The sequence below is a fragment of the Natrix helvetica genome, assembly GCF_964273705.1.
Source record: "Natrix helvetica genome assembly, chromosome: 6".
Lineage (NCBI taxonomy): Eukaryota > Metazoa > Chordata > Lepidosauria > Squamata > Natricidae > Natrix > Natrix helvetica.
Window position 1 is genome coordinate 78,147,299 of NC_138553.1, and position 7,317 is coordinate 78,154,615.

The following is a 7,317-nucleotide window of genomic DNA, read 5'->3' on the forward strand; positions in this document are numbered from 1 at the left end:
CCCCAAAATAAAACTGAACCTGGGATGACATGAGCACCGGGACACTGCAACCCGTCATAAATAGGAGACAGAGGGTCCTAAATCGCTCTTTTTTAGTGCCGTTGTAACATGGAATGGTCACTAAATGAATTGTCATAATTCTGAGGACTATCTTCTCTCTCTCACACACACACACACACACGCTGGGCATGATGGAAAGCTGGTCTCCCTGATGTTAGATGATCTTAATCAAAGTTGGATCGGAGGGGGAAATGAATACTTTGAATTCCTAGATAATCTATATCGATTTCAATTCTCAGTATAGTTAGTCCTCGACTTATGACCGCAACCGAGCCCAAAGGTTCCGCTGATAAGCAAGACAGTGGTTAAATGAGTTTCGCCTAGTTATACGACCTTCCTTGGCTCAGCCGTTAAGTGAATCACTGCAACCGTTAGTAACACCATTCTTAAGTAAATCTTGCTTCCCCTCCCCCTGGATTTTCTGGTCAGAAAGTCACAAAAGGGGATCCCATGACCCACCGCCATAAATATGAGCCAGTTGCCAACCGTCCAAATTTGGATCGTGTGACCGTGGGGATGCTGCAACGGTTGTAAGTGTGAAACAAATGTACTTTTTTCAGCGCTGTTGTAACATCGAACGATTACTAAACAAATGGTTGTAAGTCGAGGGCTACCAATAGTTGTCTAGGAATATTTGGGAAGTCTGGGACTTTTTAGAAAGGAAAATGCAGAATCTTGACGCAGATGGCTAAATCATGGTTTATCCCTCAGATCTTGGCTTATTGGATCTTCTTGAGTGCCCTGCCATGACTTAAACTTGACTAGGGCTGCTTGGTGGCTCAGTATCTAAGATGCTTCTGCTTCTTCTGCTTCTGCTTCTTCTTCTTCTTCTTCTGCTTCTGCTTCTGCTTCTGCTTCTTCTTCTTCTTCTTCTTCTTCTTCTTCTTCTTCTTCTTCTTCTTCTTCTTCTTCTTCTTCTTCTCCTCCTCCTCCTCCTCCTCCTCCTCCTCCTCCTCCTCCTCCTCCTCCTCCTCCTCCTCCTCCTCTGCTAAAAGCTTCCAGTTGAGCACATTGGTCTTACACATAGACACTCCAACCTTCCATCTATTCAGGATCCTGTGCATAGTATAAGGGAAATTGATCCCTCAGCCATATCTTCCTTTAAGGTTCTTCCTTGCTCGATGGTCTCCTTGTCCCGACAAAACCCCCTTTTATTAATTGACTCTGAATTCCACTCATTCCCATCCAGCAAAGTCTTTTAAGGAAGGATTTACAGTCACAGACCTTCTCTGGCTTGGAGAGCTGCCAGGCCGATATCTGCAGACCTTGGCAAGGAGTCTCGGAGGGTCACGAACCAATGAAGCGAACTAATTGTCTCTTGCAAACTCCACTCCCCTTTTGCTCCTCTTTTATTTCCTCTGAGAGGGGCCATTCATCCTCCACCTGTGGCCTTACTCCTAAGTTGACCCCTGTTCTTTAGCTGTTCCCTTCATCTGGCAACACTGGGAACAGGTTCCAGCTGTTCTTCTGCCCCACTTATCTCTGACTCCAAAGGCAGCTGATAACTGTCAGACGGCCCTGGCCCCCTCTCTACTTCTGACACAGAGCCCTCGTCCGAGCCTTCCCCAGACTCCAGGACTGGCCCAGGTTCCTCCCCAACCTCCTCACTGTCTGAATCTGCTGCCAGCTCCGCTGACCGCTGGCCACTGGTGGGCCACAACACTTCAAGAGGGCTGCATTACTATTTACTATCAACTAGATCTTGCTAATATATGCCATGGATATTAGTCCATGATTTGATTATGATCAGTTGTCGTGCATAGCCCTGGTGTTCACCAATAGCAACTCAATGTCAAGGCTAATGTACAGGTAGTCCTCAAACTTACGACAGTTTGTTTAGTGCCTGATCAAAGCTACAGCAGCACTGGAAAAAAAGTGACTTATGACCATTTTTTCACACTTACTCAACTACTAACTGGATATCTATGTGGTCAATCACAGTATTTTGACACCATATGTCAGTAAACTAAATTGTGTGTAAATATAATAGGTGGTCCTTGGCTTATGGCAGTTCATTTAATGACCATTTGAAGTGACAATGGCACTGAAAAAAGTGGCTTACGGCCATTTTTCAGACTTATGACTGTGGCAGCATCCCCATGGTCACCTGATCAAAATTCAGACGCTTGGCAACTGACTCCTATTTATGACGGTTGCAGTGTTCCAGAGTCACGTCATCCTCCTTTGTGACCTTCTGTCAGGCGAAGTCAACGGGGAAGTCAGATTCACTTAACAACCATGTGGCTAATTTAATAACAGCAGTGGTTCACTTAACAGAAGTGGTGCGGTGGCCTAGAAATGGAGCTCTCGCCTCACAATTAGAAGGCTGTGAGTTCGATCCCAGGTAGAGGCAGATATTTCTATCTCTGGGCACAACAAGAATATATCTGCTGAACAAAACTCCGCATTGGCAACAGGAGTGGCATCCGGCCAGTAAACACTCCGCTAGCTCCATTCAGTTGCCCAGACTCCACCCCGCAAAGGATTATGGCTTTATTAAAAGAAGATGATGAGTGGTTCATTTAACAACTGTGGCAAGACAGGTCGTAAAATGGGACAAAACTCACTTAATAAATGTCTCGCTTAGCAACATACATTTTGGGCTCAATTGTGGTCATAATTTAAGGACAACTTGTACGGTATGTTGTCTTTGAATCGCAATCCCACGCAGGAACAAATGATATTCAAATGATATGCAATGATTTTTCCATCAAATAGAGCAATTTCGTTCTAATAATTTCTCTCTTTGGAGGGAAGGATTAGCATATTTCTCGAACTTAAAAGTGAGTGAGTTTCATATCTCCTTTTCTTTAGCAGAGTCATGCATATATTACTGGACACTTTGGGTTTTTGAAGGAGCCGGATATATTTAGAAATGATTTTACATGCAAATAGCTCGGTATTATTAAAATGCTAATTGATGATATGCGTCCATAAATAAATACCTTCCATATTGATCCGAAATGGCCAGGATCAATGAAAACATTTGCATGCAATCTTCGGATTGAATAAAAAAATCTGCGGGGCGAGGTGAAATAGTTTAAACTACAAACATTAAGAAGACTTTTTTGGGTAAAAATGTATTTATTTATTTTTTCTTTTAAAACAAACATTTCATCATTCATCAATCATTGCGTGGTCTGAGTACAATTTTGGTGTCATAATAGTTATAGCTTACCACCAAATTCTTTATATGCATCTGTTCTTATTTTAACATTGCAACTTAACGTATCTCCTGTTACAACATTTCTCTTCCTAAATTATTTAATTTTATACTTTTTATCCGTATTCATTTTCTAACCAATGATAAAATAACCCCCATATATTATAACAATCAGATTCTTGCTTTCCTTCGATTGCTTGTGTTAATCTATTCGTTTCTGCACAATCTAATATTTTCGTAATCACATTTTCATCTTTAGGGATTTCTTCAGCTTTCCAATTTTGTGCAAATACAATTCTAGCCACAGTTATTACATGAATAATCAAATAAACATTTTCTTTACTGTATTTCCCTGGTATTTCCCTGTATTACCCAACAAGAACAATTCAGATTTTAAGTCAATATGTTGCTGTGTCATCTTCTCCAACCAATTCTTGCCCAGCATTTTTTCATTTTTGTACATGTCTACCACATGTGATAATATGCATTAAGACGATTTTGAGCAACCCGTGATTATTTGGGGGGGGGGGGGGAAACGGTAAAGAATGATTTTACTGAGGAGAAAAAGTTCTTCTTTCTCAGTGCCACAAAATTAGAAATGTCTAAAGGATAATCTAATAAATCAGCATGGTCAGAAGTCTTCAGAGAGTCTAGTTGCAAGTACCAGTAATCCTCGACATACGACCACAATAGAGCCCAACATTTCTGATGCTAAGCAAGACGTTAAGTGAGCTTTGTCCCATTTTACCACCCTTCTTACCCCAGTTGTTAAGTGAATCACTGTTGTTGTTAAGTTAGTAACACAGTTGTTAAGTGAATCACTGTTGTTGTTAAGTTAGTAACACAGTTGTTAAGTGAATCACTGTTCTTGTTAAGTTAGTAACACGGTTGTTAAGTGAATCACTGTTCTTGTTAAGTTAGTAACAGTTGTTAAGTGAATCACTGTTCTTTTTAAGTTAGTAACACAGTTGTTAAGTGAATCACTGTTCTTTTTAAGTTAGTAACACAGTTGTTAAGTGAATCACTGTTCTTATTAAGTTAGTAACACAGTTGTTAAGTGAATCGCTGTTCTTGTTAAGTTAGTAACACAGTTGTTAAGTGAATCACTGTTCTTGTTAAGTTAGTAACAGTTGTTAAGTGAATCACTGTTCTTGTTAAGTTAGTAACACGGTTGTTAAGTGAATCACTGTTCTTTTTAAGTTAGTAACACAGTTGTTAAGTGAATCACTGTCCTTGTTAAGTTAGTAACATGGTTGTTAAATGAATCACTCTTCTTTTTAAGTTAGTAACACAGTTGTTAAGTGAATCGCTGTTCTTGTTAAGTTAGTAACATGGTTGTTAAGTGAATCACTCTTCTTTTTAAGTTAGTAACACGGTTGTTAAGTGAATCACTGTTCTTGTTAAGTTAGTAAAATGGTTGTTAAGTGAACCACTGTTCTTGTTAAATTAGTAAAACGGTTGTTAAGTGAATCACTGTTCTTGTGAAGTTAGTAACACAGTTGTTAAGTGAATCCGGCTTCCCCATTGACTTGGCTCGTCAGAAGGTCCCAAAAAGGAAATCGCGTGACACGGAGATACTGCGACCGTCATAACTATGAGTCAGTTGACAGGCGTCTGAATCTTGATCACGTGCTCACGGGAATGCTGCCTCGGTCGTCAGTGTGAAAAAACGGTCCTACGTCACCTTTTTCAATGCCATTGTAACTTTGAACGGTCACTAAATGAACTCTTGTAAGTCGAGGACTACCTGTACTTTTTGACTTCGCAAGGAAGAGCATTGTTCTTCTGAGGTCAGTGAAATGAGGACCCAGATTGTTGAGGGGGCAATACTGTTTTTCCCCCAAAATAAGACAGGGTCTTATTTTCTTTTGACACCCTCCCCCAAAATAAGTGCTTGGCCTTATTTTCAGGGAGGTCTTATTATTTTTGAGGTGCTGGAGGGAGCGAGCGTGGTCACCTCATGGCTGCTGCTGTGTTGCAATATTTTCAGGGAGGGCTTATTTTAGCGCATGCGCTCAAAAGCCCAATTGGCCTTATTATCCAGAGAGGTCTTATTTTTGGGGAAACAGGGTAGGATGACTCTGTAAACCACTTAGAGAGGGCTGTAAAGCACTGTGAAGCGCTATATAAGTGCTATTGCTGTTCCTTCCTTCCTTCTTCCCTCCCTCCCTCCCTCTCTTATTCTCCTCCCTCATGGCACAGTGGCTAGAATGCAGTATTGCAGGCTGACTCTACGCACAGCCTGGCGTTCAATTCTCACCTGCTCAAGGTTGACTCAGCCTTCTTCCATCCTTCCGAGATCGGTAAAATGAAGACCCAGATTGTTGGAGACAACAGGCTAACTCTGTAAACCGCTTAGAGCACTGTGAAGTGGTATATAAGTCTAAGTGCTAATGCTATTCCTCCCTCCCTCCCTCCCTCCTCTTATTCCCTTTCTCCTTCTGCTTTCTGGTGGCACAGTGCTCAGAATATAGTATTGCAGGCTGACTCTTCTCACTGCCAGGAGTTCAATCCTGACCGGCTCAAGGTTGACTCATCCTTCTTCCATCCTTCCGACGTCGGTAAAATGAAGACCCAGATTGTTGGAGACAATAGGCTGACTCTGTAAACCGCTTAGAGCACTGTGAAGTGGCATATCAGTCTACGTACTATTGCTATTCCTTCCTTCCTTCTTTCCTCCCTCCTCCCTTCCTTCCTTCTCTTATTCCCTTTCTCCTTCTGCTTTGTGGTGGCACAGTGCTCAGAATGTAGTATTGCAGGCTGGCTCTGCTCACCTCCAGGAGTTCGATCCTGACCGGCTCAAAGTTGACTCACCCATCCTTCCGAGGTCGGTAAAATGAGGGCCCAGATTGTTGGAGGCAACAGGCTGACTCTGTAAACCGCTTAGACCACAGCGAAGCGGTATATAAGTCAGAGCTGCTATTGCTATTGTATCTAAAACACCCTTGGTCTACAGTTCCACTTTTGATTGCCTTTGTAACTGTTTGTGCAGCACTGTCACTTATGTTTTGGGCAGGAAACGTCTGCTCACCTTTACAAAACAAACCTTAGTTTGGTCTCTGCTTGTTTCCCAACTAAATATTTTTAGATGCACACAACATCATTTGTCCATGGTTGGGAAGGGATCAAAAGGCCTCTACTATGAGCAAAGAAAAACAATTGTGTTCCTTGTTTAAAAATAAAATAAATAAAAAATTGCCTCACAGGCAATTTATCCTTGTTCTCCCTCTTAAGTGAGCAAATGACTAATCATGAGAAAATATTCCAGGATAATAAATCATCCTTTCAGGTTCACTTTGCCCCCTGAGAATTCTTACTACAGAAGCTCTTAAGGGAAGACTGGTGACAGATGGTCTCCTCCAGGGGAGGTGAGACTTCAGTGGCCCTGGCTCTTCACTCGGTGGTCAGCACAGAGCAGAATAAGAGAGTTGGAAGGGGCCTTGGAGATCTTCTAGTCCAACCCCCTGCGCAAGCAGGAAAGCCTATAATATTCTGGGACAAATGGCTGTTCTGTCTCTTCTGAAAAGCTTCCACTGATGAAGCTCCCTCAACTTCCAAAGGCAACTTCTGTTCCACCAGTTAATTGTTTTTCACTGCCAGGAAATTCTTCCTTAGTTCTAAGTTGCTTCTCTCCTTGATTAGTTTCCATCCGTTGCTTCTTGTCCTGCCCTCAGGTGCTTTGGAGAATAGCTTGCCTTCCCCCCCCCCCTTCTCTGTGGCAGCCCCTCAAACATTGGAACGCTGCTATCGTGTGTCCCCTAATCCTTCTTTTCACTAGACTAAGGTAAAGGTAAAGGTTCCCCTCGCACATGTGTGTTAATTGTTCCCAACTCTAGGGGGCAGTGCTCATCTCCGTTTCAAAGCTGAAGAGCCAGCACTGTCCGAAGATGTCTCTGTGGTCATGACTCAATGCCGAAGGCGCACAGAACGCTGTTACCTTCCCAACAAAGTGGTTCCTATTTATCTACTTGCATTTTTCCGTGCTTTCGAACTGCTAGGTTGACAGAAGCTGGGACAAGTAACGGGTGCTCACTCCGTTACCCGGCACTCGGGGTTCGAACTGCTGAACTGCTGACCTTCTGATGGGCCAGCTC